The sequence below is a fragment of the Hyla sarda genome, chromosome 6 (genome assembly GCF_029499605.1).
Source record: "Hyla sarda isolate aHylSar1 chromosome 6, aHylSar1.hap1, whole genome shotgun sequence".
NCBI classification, from domain to species: domain Eukaryota; kingdom Metazoa; phylum Chordata; class Amphibia; order Anura; family Hylidae; genus Hyla; species Hyla sarda.
In genome coordinates, this window is record NC_079194.1 from 121,187,132 (window position 1) to 121,207,297 (window position 20,166).

The window sequence follows — 20,166 nt, forward strand, 5'->3', positions numbered from 1 at the left end:
GGCTATTAGCGGCGGCCCCCGGCTACTGAGAACAGTCGGGGGCCGCAGAGTATGGAGCGGGCACGAGTCCCGAGCCCACTCCATACATACTGCAGAGCGCCGCATACAGTCTCCCCGTGCAGACGTGCCTCCTCCCCTCAGCTCTCTGAAGCTTCAGCTGGGGGGAGTGAAGCCAGAGGACGCAGGTCTGCACGGGGAGACATAAGCCACGCCCCCTCATCTCCCCCCGCACGTCTGCAGAGCAGGGGAGAGAGAGACATACACAGCTTCTCATCTCCCCTACTCTGCTTCGGATCTGCAGTCTGTATGGAGCGGGCTCCCGACTCCTGCCCGCTCCATACAGACTGCAGATCCGCCGCACTTGTCAGGTCCGGCCCTGCTTGCCCGAAGCCGGGCTAAGGGCCGGACAAATTCACCTGCCCGACGCTCAAAACTGCTAGTCCGGGGCGTCGGGCGATAGAAATTCCACATCCCTGTTTTTATATTGCCCACACCTGTTAATTGCCCCAGTTGAGTTTAAAGGAACAACACATGCTTGAAACTATTTTATTTTTCCACAATTTTGAAAGAGTACCAATCATTTTGTCCAGCCCATTTTTTGGAGTTTGATGTGAAATTATGTCCAATTAGCTTCCCCCCCCCCCCCCTTTTTTTGTTTAGTTCCAGTACACACAAAGGGAATAAACATGTGTATAGCAAAACATGTGTTACTGCAATAATTTTCTGTGAGAAATACTTCATTTTCTAAAAAAAATATCAGGAGTGCCAACATTTACAGCCATGACTGTACATGGACTGCTGCAAGATTCCAGGGGTCCAGCAACAGGGTGTCCATAGGTAGCAAATGCAGATGGACCTTGGATTCGAAAATGGTGTATGAGAAATAATGTTCCTGTAATGGCATATAAAAAACATAGAGGCACATATTTTATATTGTTTGAAAGTGGACTCTTCAATTTTGTAATACAGAATGAAATGTACGGTATATTTTTTAGGCATCATATTCTCCTCTACAGGCAATAGTTCGTAAAAAAAACTTCCATTGTAATATGTCATGTATATAACAGAGGTGGAGAGATACCCTGTGAGCCCCTAGCAGTTTATGACCCCTGTATTGCAGGTGTCTGCAAAAGGGCCAGGTGCATGGACCCTAATGCTGTGTAATGGTTAAAATTCCCCAAACTGTGCTTAATATGGGCAAAAATGTACATTCAGCCCTCAACATTTTGACATAAATAGGAAATCTGTGCCAATATGGACCTTCAGACACATGCATCAGTACAAGCAACACCTGAGTTACTATTCCCAGCTGTAATCTGTCTGTATAACACGCTTATGTTACACAATTTAACCCTTGCTACCAGGAGGCCTGGGATAATCATTTTCAGGGGCCCATCTGCTTCTGTGAAATAAAGTGTCTTTTGTAATAAATTGGAACATTTATCAAATTAGCTCCCATGATCACATTTGGATCCTAATGATTTTTTTTTGTGAAATAAGATGAATTTTCACCTGCCACTGAAAATATCATTTTATTAGCTTTGGCAGCTCAGAGAGGTGCAGAGCTTCCAGCCACAGAATAAAAAAATAAAAAATATCATGTTTCTAAATTGTATCTGACGAATAAATAGGACTGACCCTGCAGACTGGGCGTCACAGACAACAGTGTAGATGAGGAGGGCACAGTACTGTCTGATTATAGTGTTGGCGTCCGGGTGGATCCTCGGGTCTAATTGATCATCTTCTAAAGCAGAACCTTCCATGGCCAAAGGGAATACTTAATTGTTATTATTAAAAATACATCGAAATTACTTGCAGTGAAGACTTTTATCCATCCCAAATTCCCTTCTCTTTTTATGACTCGGCTTTTGTGATGTCCACATGGATTACATGTTATTTTGCATTGTAAGTCAGTGAACTTTTGCCCCATATTTCTCAGGCCCTAATTATTCTGTATCACCAGATACTGTGGTTAGTATAACAAGAAAAAAGTTTTTTCATATCCAAATTAGAAGTTTCGGGTGCACTAATTTCAAGACTTTTTTTTTTTTACTGTGTACCCTGTTCTCTAGATACAGAGATTTAACTCCGCCCCCCCCCCCCCCCAACATCGCATTCACATACCTAAATAGTAAAAGCCCATAAAGGGGTACTCCAGCCCTAAGACGTCCGATCGCGGGGGTCCTGCCGCTGGGGACCCCCGCAATCTCTCATGTAGACACCTACCTGTGGCAGCTGCACAGAGCGATATTCGCTCCGTGTCTGAAGGGTCACAACTACGGGGCCGAAGTTTTATGACATCACGACTCCGCCCTTTTGTGACATCACTCCCCGCCCCCTCAATGCAAGTCTATGGGAGGGGGCGTGACAGAGCTCTGTGCAGCTGCCACAGCTGGGTGTCTGCATGAGAGATTGCGGGGGTCCCCAGCAGCGGGACCCCCGTAATCAGACATCTTATCCCCTATCCTTTGGTGGTGGTTGCCTGGAGATTTGCCAAAAATCCTGGGCTTAATGCTAGCAACACTTCTGACTCCGGTGCCTTGAACCTCGCGTCCTTTGCAAGTTAAACAACTAGTTGTAAGGCCGCACTGAAATAAGTATGGAGCCTGGAGGACAACAAAGTGGTGCATGGAGCAAACCTTACCTCACCTGATAGATACACTGATGTGTGAAGTAGTGGAGGTTATAGGCTAAAGGTGCAGCTATAAATTCTGAATGGAGCTGAGCTGCAATACCCCACTCAAATAGATGTCACGCTGCTTTTGGACGAAAGCGGCCATGTTTTCCTAAACCTGTACAACCTTTAAGACAGTTGGTGCTGCCTGCACTACCGCCGGCAATTGACTGGTGCTTGAAAGGTATTAGATATTCTTGGCGCTGTCCTGTGTAATAATAATAAAAGCAGCAAAAGCAAATTACAATCCAGGATCAGCACCAAATCCCCGAGCCTATGACAAATATGCACAGCAATGCTAATAAACTAAAATGGCATTGACCTGGAATTGACCTGTGGATGGGCGCATTCCATCGCATGGGGGTTTGTTAACCCTAAAACTCTGGGTCTTTCCAATAGGAATAGAAGCCTGTGCTGTGCACTGGACTCATCTGGTTGCAGGATTGATTGTATTATAGTCTGCTTAGGGAACATGGGAGAGAGAGAAAATAGTACATAATTAACAGCAATGCAGACTGCCCGCCAAGGCATCTAATAGGAACAGTCTCCATCCCAGTGTATGCAGACACAGCGGGACAATCAGGCACGTACACCTCCAACAGAGACATTGCCTCCGGTGTCACTACAGCGCTCTTTAAATATACAGGAACACAAACACATGACATTTTAACTCTAGCACAAGAACCATCTGGCTAGCCCACTGCTCCCAAACTTCATTCCACTTTATTCTTAGGCATTCTGACTTGTGGTCTACATGCTGTAAGATTAGTCACCGACTAATGTGCTGTCTTTAGAATGACTCTGCACCAGCCTCAGATACAAGCAAATAACCAAGCTACTAATGTTTATCTCCTTTGTGTGTTATATCTTGTACACCGAACACATTCTTAGCTACCACAGCTGGCAAAAAAAAAAATTAAATGAAAAATTACCTATTTCTGATCTCTGGTGGTATCACCTGGAAAGCATTCAAACACATATAGGTTTTTTTTATTAGCTCAGGAGGCCTTTAGACATTGATTTTGCGGATGTTTTTATTGTTTGCTCCATAGACAACAATGTCATGAACAAAAGTTACAACCAGAAGCGCACAACATGGTCAGCATCTATGGAAAAAAAGAGATGAAATAAATTTACCGATGCACGCTGCCATGGTTGCAATGCAAATTCAAATCTGTAGTAACAGAATATTTTTTTATTCATTATTGCTATATTTATACTTTATATCAGGGGTTTCAAACTCCAATTATCCGGGGGCCACTGGAGGTAGCAGCTGGGTGAGGCTGGGCCGCATGCGTCCCTTACATATAATGCCCTCATCATGCACCCCTCACATATAATGCCCCCATCATGCGCCCCTCACATATAATGTCCCCATCATGCGCTCCCATCATCTACCAGCAACCCCCCATTCCCCCTACCCCTGTGTGGTAATAGCATGAGCTGACGGATGATGGGGGTGCTAATTCTGGGGGTTCCCCACATTAGATAAGCAGCTGGTTCCCCACATTAGGTAGTAGCAGTTTCCCCACATTAGGTAGTAGCAGGTTCCCCACATTAGGTGGTAGCAGGTTCCCCACAATAGTTGGTAGCAGGTTCAGCACATTAGGTAGTAGCAGGTTCAGCACATTAGGTAGTAGCATGTTCCCCACATTAGGTAGAAGCATGTTCCCCACATTAGGTAGAAGCAGGTTCCCCACATTAGATAGAAGCAGGTTCCCCACATTAGGTAGTAGCAGGTTCCCAACATTAGGTAGAAGCAGGTTCCCCACATTATGTAGAAGTAGGTTCCCCATATTAGGAAGTAGCAGGTTCCCCACATTAAGTAGTAGCAGGTTCCCCACATTAGGTAGAAGCAGGTTCCCCACATTAGGTAGTAGCAGGTTCCCCACATTAGGTAGAAGCAGGTTCCCCACATTAGGTAGAAGCAGGTTCCCCACATTAGGTAGAAGCAGGTTCCCCACATTAGGTAGAAGCAGGTTCCCCACATTAGGTAGCATTGTGGTTTTTCCCACCCCCCCCCCCCCCCCGACTAACACACAGACAGACACCCACACATGCACACACAGAGAGGCAGACACACACACACACACATAGACACACTTACCTGTCCTGCGCTGCGCTTCTCCTCTACGGCGGCGGCCTGACAAGTGACGTCTGTCACAACTGATACTACGGTCACACCACATATGATTTGCACAAGTGTGACAATCAGCCCAGCAGGCCCAAAAACTCCCAAGTGTGAAGTGAAGTGACTGATTTTATTTCACAGCCAAAAAAGGTATTTTTTTTCCAATTTACACAACTGTCAACCCACATATGATTTGCACTAGTGTGACAATGAGCCCAGCAGGCCCAAAAACTCCCAAGTGTGACGTGAACTGACTGGTTTTATTTCACAGCCAAAAAGGTTTTTTTATTTTTTTATTTGCACAAGTGTCATACCAAATGTGATTTGCACTAGGGTGACACAATTAGCCCTGCTGGCAAAAAAACTCACAACTGTGACGTGAACTGACTGGTTTTATTTCACAGCCAAAAAATTTTTTTTAATTTTTTTATTTGCACAAGTGTCATACCAAATGTGATTTGCACTAGGGTGCCACAATTAGCCCTGCAGGCAAAAAAACTCACAACTGTGACGTGAACTGACTGGTTTTATTTCACAGCCAAAAAAGGTTTGTTTTATTTTGTTTGTTTTTTTAACAACTGTCACACCAAATGTTATTTGCACTAGTGTGACAATGAGCAAAAAAGGTTGCCAGCGGAGTTCCCCTTTTAAGCAGAGGTCCCCAACCAGGGTGCCTCCAGCAGTTGCAAGACACACGGAACTTACAGCCCTTTTAATACTGTAGTTAGTTGCTTGAAGGAAATTAAGTTTTACACTGGAGTACCCCTTTTAACCAGCGGTTCCCTCCCAACCAGGGTGCCTCCAGCTGTTGCAAGACACACGGACTGATATTTGAGCCCTAAAAAGGGCTTTTTTGGGTGCTGTCCTTAAAGCAGATTTTAGACTAGTGCTTTAGGAGTGAAGTGGACCCTGAATACACCACCTAGCAGGAACCTAGCTATCGCTTTCCCTATTACAGCAGGAGCAGCTTCTCTGTCCCTCCACTTTCTAAGCCTGCAGCATGCCAAATGAAGGTAAAATGGCATCCGTGCAGGAGGGTCTGGAAGGGAGGGACTGCTGCTGGTTGGCTGTAACGTGTCTGCTGACTCTGACTCACAGGGTCAAAGTTTACCGCAATTTTAAAGTATAGGGGGCGGATCGAACGTCACATATGTTCGCCCGGCGATGCGAACACGAACAAGCTAAGTTCGCCGGCAAACAATTCGCGACATCTCTACTCACCACTGGTGGATGGATGGGTAACACAATTTGATAAAAATTTGTACAGTAAATATAGCAAACAGAAGCGGATACTTTAGCTCACCCACCGCCTGTCCACGACCCGGACTCTGTGCAAGGCAGAACATGAACAATAGGAAGAAAGTGCAAGATAGTCCAGCGCAGGTCTCATGCAACAAGTAGATTTATTGTTTAAAAGCCAAAGACAGGAGACATGATAGTAACGTGTTTCTGGTGCGTTAGCTGCACCCTTAGTCGTAAGGGTGCAGCTAATGCACCTGAAATGCGTTACTATCATGTCTCCTGTCTTTGGCTTTCAAACAATAAATCTATTTGTTGCACGAGACCTGCGCTGTGGACTATCTTGCACTTTCTTCCTCAGTAAATATAGCAGTAATGCAATTCAAAACACTCATTATATTCAAATCAGGATGACAAATTACTACTGAAGTGACTAAATAATAACATCATACCAATGATGTATCTTTATCACCAATAATAACACTATACAGAGACCAATATCACTACTATAGAGTGGGCAAATAACTCTGCCACACAATGACCACTACCACCACATAGTGACTGGATAATACCATACTGATAAAGAATAAATACTAGTATACAAACACAAAAATCACAGTCTCTGCAAATCGTATAAGTGATATACTGACGCCTAGTTAATAATGACTGGTCTGTAGTACACCAACAGCAGAAACACCAATTCATATGGTACACTACTAAAACCTTTACTAAATATACAACTAAAAAGTACCCCACTAACACTCATTAGGGGAGATTTATCAAAACCTGTGCAAAGGAAAAGTTGCCCAGTTGCCCATAGCAACCAATCAGATTGCTTCTTTCATTTTGCAGAGGCCTTGTTAAAAATGAAAGAAGCGAGCAACTTTTGACCTCTGGACAGATTTTGATAAATCTCCCCAAATGTAAGGGGAAAGGTATGATACAGAGCTAAAGCTCTGAATTTTTTTTTTTTTTAAGGGCAAAAGGGGTGATAGGAGTAGTTAGGGATTATAATCTGAGTTAGGCTGGGTTCACACTCGGTTTTGAGCATACAGTCACCAGATCCGGCTGGGCGGAACCAGTTGGCTCATTTTTGCCCCGTATCCGGTTTTCTGACCGGACCTAAAACCGTGGTATACCGCAGTTTTAGGTCCGGTCACAAAACCTGATTCTTCCCCTATAGATCACCATCCAGGTGATCCACTAATATTCCCTTTATTTCCGACAAACTTATCTAAAACCTTTAATGCTTTATTTCTACACTCTAATAAAATCACAGTCTCTCACAGTCTTTGTTTCTTTCTGTTTGAAGGCTTATTAAGTCCTTCTTTATTAGTTTAGTGCTCTGTGGCCGCAGTCCACATTAGCCTATCAGACTGTGCGAGCCCTGTTATTAAAATCTTTAACACTCAGCCCCCCTCGACATGTTTCACCGCGATCTGCGGCTTTGTCAAGAGGTAATGGGCTAATGAGTGTCTGAACACCGTGCTGTAGGTTTTATAACCTTCTATTGATGATGTGGCTTAGCATATCGCATATCATCAGGTTCGGACCTGCGCGCAAACCCGACATAAGAAAATCACTAACAGATCGCGCGGATCTGGAGCTGCGTAGATCGGGAGCTGCGCGTGAACGTCACAGTGCCCAGCCCCAATAGGAGCCAGTTTAGACTCCAGATTAGCGTGATTGGTGCAGGTAAGTAATGAATCACAGGTAGGAATACCTGTCAGTTTGTAGAAAGGTGAATTATGATAGGTGGAAGGCATGATTAGCCAGAGACATACAGAACTTGCTAAGCCACGTCATCAATAGAAGGTTATAAAAACCTCCAGCACCTTCAGACATTCATTACCCCATTACCTCTTGACAAAGCCGCAGATCGCAGTGAAAAAGGGGGGCTGAGTGTTAAAGATTTTAATAACAGGGCTCGCACAGTCTGATAGGCTAATGTGGACTGCAGTCACAGAGCACTAAACTAATAAAGAGGGACTTAATAAACCTTCAAACAGAAAGAAACAAAGACTGTGAGAGACTGTTGTTTTAACAGAGTGTCGAAATAAAGCATTAAAGATTTTATATAAGTTTGTGGGAAATAAAGGGAATATTAGTGGATCACCTGGATGGTGATCTATAGGTGAAGAAAGTGTTAACACACCCTCCACAAACAGGTCTCCAACAGAGAGACTATCTGACCATGGTCACGGCATACCATGGTTTTAGGTCCATCACAAAACCGGATACAGGGCAAAAATTTGATTCCCCTCCATAGGTTATTGCAACAATGTCCCGATATGAATTATACTCCGTAATATACATTTACATCCACATTCCTATTAGGTCTAGCAATTCGCTTATTTTCACTTAGCTGTCTGATGGCAGGTTTGTTGGATAATCTGGTGGTTCCATTTAGGTCAGTGTTCACATTATCCAAGGTGGTCTTTAAAGGGTGTCTATTAAAATCACAGTCTCTCACAGTCTTTGTTTCTTTCTGTTTGAAGGTTTATTAAGTCCCTCTTTATTAGTTTAGTGCTCTGTGGCTGCAGTCCACATTAGCCTATCAGACTGTGCTATCCCTGTTATTAAAATCTGTAACACTCAGGCCCCTCGACATGTTTCACCGCGATCTGCGGCTTTATCTAGAGGTAATGGGCTAATGAGTGTCTGAACACCGTGCTGGAGGTTTTATAACCTTCTATTGATGACGTGGCTTAGCATTTTACTTCAAAACTTTCACACCAGTTATTTGCCACTGTGAAAATCACAAAAGTGGTTGTTTTTGTTTTTTGTTTTTGAAAAAGAGTTATTTACTCAATTATTGAAATAAAAATAATATTTTTGGGCAAATGTTAATAAAAAAAAAATTAAGCTCCGGCTTAGACTACATTTTTCTTTAGAGAGTTGAAAACAAATCCATTCTGTACCTTCTGACTACACAGTCACTGCACCTGCACTCACATTTAACCCCTAGAGGACACATAACGTACATGTAAGTCACTGTGCCCTGGTTATTAGCACACAGTAATGTTCATGTACATTGCTGCAGGTTTACAATCTATGAAGAGAGTGCTGGAGCTCTCTTAATTTATAGACTGAGAGGCCTGCCGCTAATGGTGGACTTCAGCTATTATGATGATGTCCGCTATTAACATTTTAGACACTGTGATCAATACTGATTTCTATTTTCCTCTTGTCTTTGCCTTCAGCAGGGGCGTTGCTAGGGACCTAAAAAATCCGGGATACAGGCCCACTGTGTTACATCATGCTCAATAAGAAGTACAACACAAGTCAACATACTGTACTGTGACATCACTGTGTGTATTATCCCTGTACTGTGACATCACTGTGTATTATCCCTGTGCTGTGACATCACTGTGTATTATCCCTGTACTGTGACATCACTGTGTGTATTATCCCTGTACTGTGACATCACTGTGTATTATCCCTGTACTGTGACATCACTGTGTGTATTATCCCTGTACTGTGACATCACTGTGTGTATTATCCCTGTACTGTGACATCACTGTGTATTATCCCTGTACAAGGATAATACACACAGTGATGTCACAGTACAGGGATAATACACAGTGATGTTACAGTACAAAGATAATATACACAGTGATGTCACAGTATAGGGATAATACACAGTGATGTCATAGTACAGGCATAATACACAGTGATGTCACAGTACAGGGATAATACACACAGTGATGTCACAGTACAGGGATAATACACACAGTGATGTCACAGTACAGGGATAATACACACAGTGATGTCACAGTACAGGGATAATACACAGTGATGTCACAGTACAGGGATAATATACACAGTGATGTCACAGTACAGGGATAATACACAGTGATGTCACAGTACAGGCATAATACACAGTGATGTCACAGTACAGGGATAACATACAGTGATGTCACAGTACAGGGATAATACACAGTGATGTCACAGTACAGGGATAACATACAGTGATGTCACAGTACAGGGATAACATACAGTGATGTCACAGTACAGGGATAACATACAGTGATGTCACAGTACAGGGATAACATATAGTGATGTCACAGTATAGGGATAATACAAACAGTGATGTCACAGTACAGGGATAATACACACAGTGATGTCACAGTACAGGGATAATACACACAGTGATGTCACAGTACAGGGATAATACACACAGTGATGTCACAGTACAGGGATAATATAGACAGTGATGTCACAGTATAGGGATAATACACACAGTGATGTCACAGTATAGGGATAATACACACAGTGATGTCACAGTACAGGGATAATACACAGAGATGTCACAGTACAGGAATAATACACACAGTGATGTCACAGTACAGGGATAATACACAGTGATGTCACAATACAGGGATAATACAGACAGTGATGTCACAGTATAGGGATAATACACACAGTGATGTCACAGTACAGGAATAATACACAGTGATGTCACAGTACAGGGATAATACCCAGAGATGTCACAGTACAGGGATAATACAGAGTGATGTCACAGTACAGGCATAATACACACAGTGATGTCACAGTACAGGCATAATACACACAGTGATGTCACAGTACAGGGATAATACACAGTGATGTCACAGTACAGGCATAATACACAGTGATGTCACAGTACAGGGATAGTATACACAGTGATGTCACAGTACAGGGATAATACACAGTGATGTCACAGTACAGGGATAATAAAGACAGCGATGTCACAGTATAGGGATAATACACACAGTGATGTCACAGTACAGGGATAATACACAGTGATGTCACAGTACAGGGATAATACACACAGTGATGTAACAGTACAGGTATAATACACAGTGATGTCACAGTACAGAGTAATATGCACAGTATGTACTAGAACTGCGATGTCACTGTGCATGGCAGGGGGTGGGGGATAGTAGGGAATGGCGGGGGCTTTGTTACCTGCTGACAGCCCTGTTGTAATCTGTCTTTCTGCTGCTGCATGGCCTCTGTGTATTTCCTCTCTTCTGTGTGAGTCATGTGACCAGCAGGGGGCGGAGCTCAGCAGGCAGCCCTAGATCGCTGAGTGTGTGGCAGTGTTCCCCAACCAGCGTGCCTACAGATGTTGTTGCAAAACTACAAATCCCAGCATGTCTGTTTGTGCATGCTGAGATTTGTAGTTCTGCAACAGCTGGAGGCACACTATTTGCAAAACACTAGTTGCCGTATGGACTCTTTCAGCAGCTGACAGTCGGGGCACATGTTTTTTGATTGGGGGCACAGACCTCGAATGTTTTAATCTAGCCTGTGGGCACTAATAGTGGAATCAGTGAATATAACGTGGGATTAGCATGTCCCCACCCACCTGATTTGATTAGAGATTTATAATTTGGCGCCTAATGTAGCAAATTTTGTCGCAAAAAAAAAAAAAAACTAAAAGTGGAGTGAAAATAAACTCACAGATTTTCAAAGTAGCACAAGGGACGTATGAAAATGTGAGGAGAAAAAAGATGTCATTGATCTTGCTGAAAGACAAATGATAGTGGTTTTTGAATATGTCCCCCAATATGTATAACGAAAATGAATGTGTTCTCACCCGACCAAGGGTCTCATGAACAAGAAAAGCCAAAGGAACTTGGTCCACAATTACTCCCATCATGCCCCCCTAGTAAACAATAAGGGGGAAAGTTATCAAAATCTATGTAGAGGAAGAGTCGAGTAGTTGCCCATAGCAACAAATCATATTGCTTCTTTCAGTTTTCAGAGGCCATCTGATTGGTTGCTATGGGCAACTGCACCATGCTTCCTCTACACAGAGTTAATAGATCTCTCCCTAAGGCTCAATGTAGAGTGACAATCCCTTCACACTCAGGGACCCTTGGGGTACCTGACCTTAAAAGGGCAATCACTGCCCCATCTACACCTTCCACTCTCCCTGGTCCCCCCCCCCCCCCCCCCCCATAGTTTTACCCTGCGCATATTTATTATATATTTTTTATTGGCACAATGAGTGGCACTATCAATGGGAGATGCTTATTACAGTGTGGGGGTAAAGGGGGGAGATAATAATGTGGAGTGCACAGAAATTGGAGGAATAGGGGTCACGCCCCCTCCCATAGACTTGCATTGAGGGGACGGGGCGTGACATCACACGGGGGCAGAGTCGTGACCTCACCAACTTCCGTTCCCGTGGTCGGGACCCAGACCCTCCAGTGCTTTCAGAGCAGAAACAGGTGGGTGCCGCATGCTATATTGCGGGGGTCCCCAATCACAGCTCTGGGTAGGAAATTTCAATTTCTGTTGACATCAGTGGCCGGAGTATAGTGCCGAGAGGCGAGCGCTGTATAGACCCCCTCGCTTCTCTGCTATATTATGGACGATCGCATCGGGTGTCAGGACTGACACCTGGGGCGATATGTCTATAGTACAGGTACTATCACTCCCAGCATGGAACAGTCTGCTCCATGCTGGGAGTAGTAGTACTACATAAAAAAATTGAAAAATGTATTTAAAAAAAGTGAAACACACACTTTATTAAAAAATAATAAAAATTGGGTTATAAAATATATACATTGCGTTTAATAAAAATATTACCATCACTGCTGCATCCTTTTTTTCTTGGTACCCAAGAAATTTTGGGTACCAAAAAAAACGCCAAGGTGCAATTTCCACACAAATGAAAAAAAACGTCGAAAAAAACGCAAGAAAAAACGCAAGAAAAAACGCATGATGACGTCACTTGCACTGGCGATTTTTCAGGAGTTTTTTTAATCCCTAAAAACGCAGTGCAAAAAACCAAGTGGAGACTTAGCCTAAGATCAAGGACAAGAGACAGATGTGCTTCTGCTGTATTAAAGTTGCTTAACCCCTTAAGGACCAAGGACATACCGGTACGTCCTTGGTCCTGCTCCCGTGATATAACGCGGGGTTACACGGTAACCAGGCATCATATGACGGCTGGCCAGGCGTCATAGTGAAGCTGGGACCCTCCGCTAATAGCGCGCAGCGCCGATCGCGGCTAAAAGCGAAAGTGAAACCATGCCGGTTAACTCAGTGGGCTGTTCGGGATAGCCGCGGCGAAATAGCGGCATCCCGAACAGCTTACAGGACAGCGGGAGGGCCCCTACCTGCCTCCTCGCTGTCCGATCGCCGAATGACTGCTCCGTGCCTGAGATCCAGGCATGAGCAGTCAAGTGGCAGAATCATCGATCACTGGTTTCCTATGAGAAACCAGTGATCAATGATAAAGATCAGTGTGTGCAGTGTTATAGGTCCCTATGGGAGCTATAACACTGCAAAAAAAAAAAGCGGAAAAAAAAGTGAATGAATATCATTTAACCCCTCCCCTATTAAAAGTTTGAATCACCCCCCTTTTCCCATAAAAAAAACACAGTGTAAATAAAAATAAAAATAAACATATGTGGTATCACCGCGTGCGGAAATGTCCGATTTATAAAAATATATCATTAATTAAACCGCTCAGTCAATGGCGTGCGTGCAAAAAAATTCCAAAGTCCAAAATAGTGCATTTTTGGTCACTTTTTATATCATTTAAAAATGAATAAAAAGCGATCAATAAGTCCTATCAATGCAAAAATGGTACCGTTAAAAACTTCAGATCACGGCGCTAAAAATGAGCCCTCATACCGCCCCATACACGGAAAAGTAAAAAGTTTTAGGGGTCAGAAGATGACAATTTTAAATGTATTAATTTTCCTGCATGTAGTTATGAATTTTTCCAGAAGTCCGACAAAATCAAACCTATATAAGTAGGGTATCATTTTAATCATATGGACCTACAGAATAAAGATAAGGTGTCATTTTTACCAAAAAATGTACTACGTAGAAACGGAAGCCCCCAAAAGTTACAAAACGGCGTTTTTTTTTTCAATTTTGTCGCACAATGATTTTTTTTCCGTTTCACCGTAGATTTTTGGGCAAAATGACTGATGTCATTACAAAGTAGAATTGGTGGCGCAAAAAATAAGCCATCATATGGATTTTTAGGTGCAAAATTGAAAGAGTTATGATTTTTTAAAGGCAAGGAGCAAAAAACGAAAATGCAAAAATGGAAAAAAAAAACGGTCCTTAAGGGGTTAAAAGCCATAATAACAATACACCATTTTACACAATGGGGAAAAGTTTGTATCAGACTTTACAACCATTGCAAACTTTTAAATCATATTAGGAATCCAGTGATAGTAACAAGATCACATATGTCGCTTTCCCACAGAGCCAAAGACATGTAGATAGTAAAACATGAATAGGACAAATATTATCTGTACTCCCTTCATATTCTCCAACAATTGCAATCTAAAAACAAAACAAACAAAAAACTGAAAACAATCTAAATACAAATATCTGGCGTTTACTCTATAGACAACTGAAATGATACATGTGCAATTTCCTCATCTGGAGTAATAAAGAGTACAGCAGTCTGAAAAGGTTTCATCATTTACAGTCAGGGTGCTCTTACACAGTGCAGTTTTAAATCAAAAACTAGGCATGGATCATAATGAATTAAGTCATATAAAGAAAGCTGGGTCCACACTGCCTTAGGGTACATTCACACAGGCACATTTCTTGCGGGTTTGAGCCACGATAAGTTATTCTGCATCAGGAAAATACGCAGCAGACCCCATTGAGGTCAATGTAATCTGCTGTGGAAAATCTGCCACAGAACAACCGACACTGCTCATTCCCACAGCAGAAAACATGCAGGTAATCTGCCTATGTGAATATACCCTCAGGGCTTCTGTCAGCCATATCTGTTCGCATCCTGCTGACAATGAGATGCCAATGTATACTGTGTCGGAGGACAATGGTAGGCATCCATTCCAGTGGTTCAGGATGTATGTACTATTTTCAGCAGACTCAAAAGCACAGCCTTCTGCATTGTCTAGTCTGACTAAAATAGAGCATACATCTCAAAAGGAAGTCACCCGTTTGGGTCATTGAAATGAAATCCGTTTCCCTCTGTTACAGTATACATTGGCAATGCCAATGGATATGTTTGACAGAAGCACTATTGCAGTGTGTACCTAGCTAAACAGATACTACTACTACTACAAAAAAAAAGGCAAAAGTAGCATCTGTTATTTATATTATCTAATTTGTTTTAATCCACACTCGGTTTTATCTTCACAACTGCATCACAATGCCTAAATAAAACTGCTACAAAATGTCGTTGTGAGCAGAGTACTCTGAAGAGGTGGATGAATGGACAGCAGAGGGGACATCTGCAATTTGCATGACATTCTAGCCCACTGCTGCGAAGAAATGCAAAGGATCTCTGATCCGAAAAAGGTGGTGCCTAAGAGCGCTCCTTTCCAAAGGGGAGGGTGTGGAATTAATAGCCACACAATCGGAATGTAGATAAAATCGGAAGTTTTATTGCAGATCTGACGAAGAGGGGGTCCCACCCCTCGAAACGCGTTATCCTATGTTTGCACCGTACCTGCAATAAATCTTCCGTACCTGCAAACCAGGCGTCCGGGATCTTTCCTCGAGGCGGCAGAGTGCGAGCAGCCCTTCCGGAACCATATGACCCCTCTATCCCAGGGATTCAAGCTACGTGCGGTGTTGTGCCCCGAGCGCAACACGAGAAGGTGAGCATACCTACACTCACAGCTACATCTATATACCACCACCAGAATAACGGCACATTGCTGCGCTTTTCTCTGTTCCTTTTTTTCATATTTGAGTCTTCTATTCTAGCCCACTGGCACTGCAACTAGCAGCACTAACACACAATTTTTCTATGCAGCTTAGACAGTAAGGCTAGGTTTCCACACAGGTATTTTTTCTGGTGTTTTTGAAAACTGCCACTACAGTTTTTGAGCCAAAGCCAGAAGTGTATTCATAAGGAAAGGGAAATATAAAAGAAGGACTTATACTTCTCCTTCCTACTGAATCCACTTCTGACTTTGGCTCAAAAACTGCAGAGGCAGTTAAAAAAAAAAATGCCAGAAAAAAACCTGTGTGGAAACCTAGCCTAAGGCTAAGTTTCCACACAAGTTTTTTTGGCATTTTTTTTCTTGGAATACTGCCACTGCAGTTTTTTTTAGCCAAAGTCAGAAGTGGATCCAGTAAGTCCTTCTTTTATATTCCCTATTCCTTTTGAATACACTCCTGGCTTTGACCCAAAAACTGTAGTGCCAGTTTACAAAAAACAAACAAACAAAAAAAACACATGTTTGGATCCCTAGCCTACAGGATCCACAAACAAACCTGCATATCATGAAAGCATCATAGAACGAGCCACTGGACCCCATTTCTTACTTATAGGGACCCAGAAAGCTGAGATATGAAGAGCTGATTGTAATGTCCTCACGCTGTAGAGCTGCTTTACTGTAGCTGTGGTGTCCCAGCACCAAAAGCTGTCCTGTGTCTTCAGACTTCCTCAAGTAGACCTGCGGCACAGGTGTTGGGCCCACTAAAGGACTGGTTATCAGTGTTATTATTATGAAGCTCTTTTTCAAATGGTTAATATATTTTTTCATAACTATTATGTTATGTGTGTAATCAAACATGATTTGTAGCTATCACGCCCCCTCCTGTAGGCTTGCATTGAGGGGCGGAGCGTGACGTCACACGGGGGCGCAGGCGTGACGTCACACGCCGCCGGCCCGGTGGTTGCCCTTAATCAGACCCGGAGCAAACACGCATAGGGGACTGATTACAAACTGGGTGCCGCATGCATGATCATGGGCGTCCCCAGCGGAGGGACTCCCGCAATCAGGCATCTTATCCCCTATCCTTTGGAAAGGGGATAAGATGTGTAAGCACCGGAGAACCCCTTTAAGAGTGGAACAGTGCAAGCCCATGTGACTTTGTATGCCCAATTGGAACCCCTAAATTCTTGGCCATATAGTGTAATGCGGGGAGAAATTGCCCCAGTTCAGCCTAGAGATGTGAGCAGAGCACAAGTGTGGTAAATTTGTGAGGTGTGTGGAGAAGCTCTAAGGGAAGGCCCAGAACAAATCTATCTTATCCAGTCATTCTGCAAGGATCGCCCGCACCACGGTGGATGTTCATGCCCTGACGAAGATAGCTACAGGACCTTGACAGAACCCTAGCTACCTGGATCAATCTTCAATCTGTGGTAAAGGGTGTGAGATGCAGGGCAGATGGAATTACCCTAGGGGCAGATGGCATTAACCCCTTGTATTCGTGATGCCAGGGTGTGGTTTATCCTCAATACCACCCGAAGGTATACCACTGGATCCTGGGCTAGGCACGAGGCAATAATGACTCTGACGCCAAGTTACCGACAACGGTAGCTTAACTGAGTGAAAAATGGTACAGTCTATACAGATCAGCCAGGCCCACGGAGGTGACCAGTGACTTCAGAGACCTTAAAGGGGTATTCCAGGCAAAACCTTTTTATATATATATCAACTGGCTCCGGAAAGTTAAACAGATTTGTAAATTACTTGTATTAAAAAATCTTAATCTTTCCAATAGTTATTAGCTTCTGAAGTTTTCTGTCTAACTGCTCAATGATGATGTCCCGGGAGCTGTGCATGATGGGAGAATATCCCCATAGGAACTGCACAGCTCCCGGGACGTGAGTCATCAGAGAGCATTTAGACAGAAAACAACAACTCAACTTCAGAAGCTAATAACTATTGGAAGGATTAAGATTTTTTAATAGAAGTAATTTACAAATCTGTTTAACTTTCCGGAGCCAGTTGATATATATAAAAAAGTTTTTGCCTGGAATACCCCTTTAATACTGACAATCATTGGTGTTTGCAGGGTCTGTGCTGCAGCGGGTGCTTGACAGATTACAGCAGAGACGAGCGCAGCAACTGGAGCTTCCAATATGGCTGCGCCCAGGGAATTTCCCGTTTTGGTCCTGTCGGTAAAATCTTCCCCTGTGCAAAACAGGGTGGCTCTTTGGTTCCTCCTAGCTGTACTGTAGAGGCGTCACCGCCTTTTCAGGTAACGACTCTCTACACTTCACAATGGCAAACAACAGTCCTTCCTTCACCTCCCCCTCTATTTCACAAGAACCTCGGGTAAAACACTTTTCACTGGCAAAGTCCCGTACGCTTTCTGGTGCAAATTTTATTCACATCAGCATGCGATTCTCTGACAATACTGGACACAGTTCAGACTGGGGAAGGACTTTAGGCATAAGGCGCACACCCGTATCCTGTTTGTGAGGCCAAAAGTTGTGGTAGAGGATGTGAGATGCAGGGCAGATGGAATTACCTTAGGGGCAGATGGCATTAACCCCTTGTATTCATGACGCCAGGGCGTGGTTTATCCTCAATACCACCAGAAGGTATACCGCTGGATCCTGGGCTAGGCACGGGGCAATAATGACTCCGATGCCAAGTTACGGACAATGGTAGCTTTACTGAATGACAAATGGTACAGTCTTTATAGTTCAGCCAGGCCCACAGAGGTGACCAGTAGTGTTGAGCTGCATAGGCCATATTCGAATTTGCGATATTTCGCGAATATATGGACGAATATTCATCATATATTCGCAAAATTTTCTTGCGCCTGCCAGTCTGACACAGTAACTAGTATTGGAGCCTTTTTTACACCACAAGCTGGAAGCAGGGAAGGATGATCACTGTGATGTGTACTGTGAAAAAAATGCAAATATTCGTAATTGCGAATATTTAGCGCTATATTTGAAATATTTGTGAATACGCTAATATGCGATATTCATGATAAATATTCACATTGCGAATATTCACGCCCAACACTAGTGACCAGTGACTTCAGAGACCTTAAGGGCTTGCTGGGACTAGATTTGGACAATTTTATTGCAGGCCACTCTAACTTGACAATAGATGACTGTGACTGACCACTTGAGACTGACAATGCTGTGGTTTTAGCTTAGTTGTAGAATTTTGGCTGCTGGACTGACTTGAGGCCTCCTATGGACTCCAGACACACTCTTGGATTTGACTGCACTGCCACTCAGCAGAAAGAGAGCAAAGAGACTCCTCCCAGGACTTTTATTGGGAAAAAAATCTTAACCACAGAAGTACCCCTTTAAGTTTACCCTGCATCTACTTAGTACCTATCTGTAGTGCAATAAAGAGAGTTCTAGGAAAAGGGGACCCATGACGGATATCGAGCAGGATCTGCCAGCCAGGATGGGCAGAAGTGCAGGGAAGTACATGACTCTGTACTGGGTCACCACACCTGATTGTGTGGTTGCACCCTCCAACACAACCTGATTGCAAAGTTCCTCCCTCTAACGCAACCTGATTGTGTGGTTGCACCCTCCAACATAACCTGATCGCACAGTTTCACCCTCAAATACAACCTGATCCTGTGGTTCCACCCTCCAATGCAACACTGGGTACTGTGGCCTCTGTCTTGCAGAAAAAAATTACCTTAATTATAAGCACATTGCAATCTTCCTAACACACATGAACTGCCCTGCAGATCATACTAACAGTATGACTGGTCACCAGGGCAGGTTAGGTACCAGGGACACTGGGTTGACACAATCCATTTTAAAGGATACTGTTATGTTTTAAGGGTTTCTTGTGTGGCACTATTATGTACTGAGGGCACAGTTTTTGACACTACATTACTATGCCCTGGCAACATGTTATATCCAGGCAGCACAGTATGTGGCACTATTACATCTGTGGGGCACTGTTATATTTAGGCAGCACATGTGTGGCACTATTATTCCTGGTGGCTAAGCATAGTTTATGGAACTATTATATCCTGACAGCACAGTATGTGTGACTATTATATCCTGGTGGTACAGTCTGTGGCACTGTTATGACCTCACACAGTGTGTGCTATTCATATATACTAGTGACACTGTTGGGCTTCAGACCAGGTCTATTCATCAGAGTAGTAGTAGGGAGAGCTATGCTGATAATACACTGCTGTGCATGAAGAGCTCCTGCCTCTCCGTCTCCACACCCTTTTGTCTTTTAAACTTGTTACAGTTTTCATGGAATAAAGTATCTTCTATTAAGTCTTGCATGGTGAGTGCTCTGTACTATTTTCTCACTATATACTACTTTACTTAAGGCTGGTGTACAAAATACCAGCCTATAAATGAGTCTGGCATTATCTCTCCACACATTACCATCAGGGCACCACAATTTCCAACACGCCTGGCACCAATCTAAATAATTGTCTC

At 43.4% G+C, this 20,166-nt stretch overlaps 1 long non-coding RNA gene across 2 annotated transcripts in view; it reads right to left on the minus strand.

Annotated features, from left to right (window-relative positions):
• LOC130276051 (uncharacterized) overlaps nt 1-11,754 on the minus strand; it is a 224,462-nt gene extending 212,708 nt beyond the window's left edge. The window contains exons 1-2 of one of the 2 annotated variants that reach the window (XR_008844999.1): nt 11,629-11,754; nt 3,607-3,780 (exon numbers count right to left, since the gene is read on the minus strand). This is a non-coding gene — a long non-coding RNA (uncharacterized LOC130276051). Of the gene's footprint in view, nt 1-3,606; nt 3,781-10,994; nt 11,065-11,628 lie in introns of those variants that run through there. The other variant, XR_008845000.1, reaches the window with a different exon arrangement.
• Between the last annotated feature and the right edge of the window lie 8,412 nt (nt 11,755-20,166).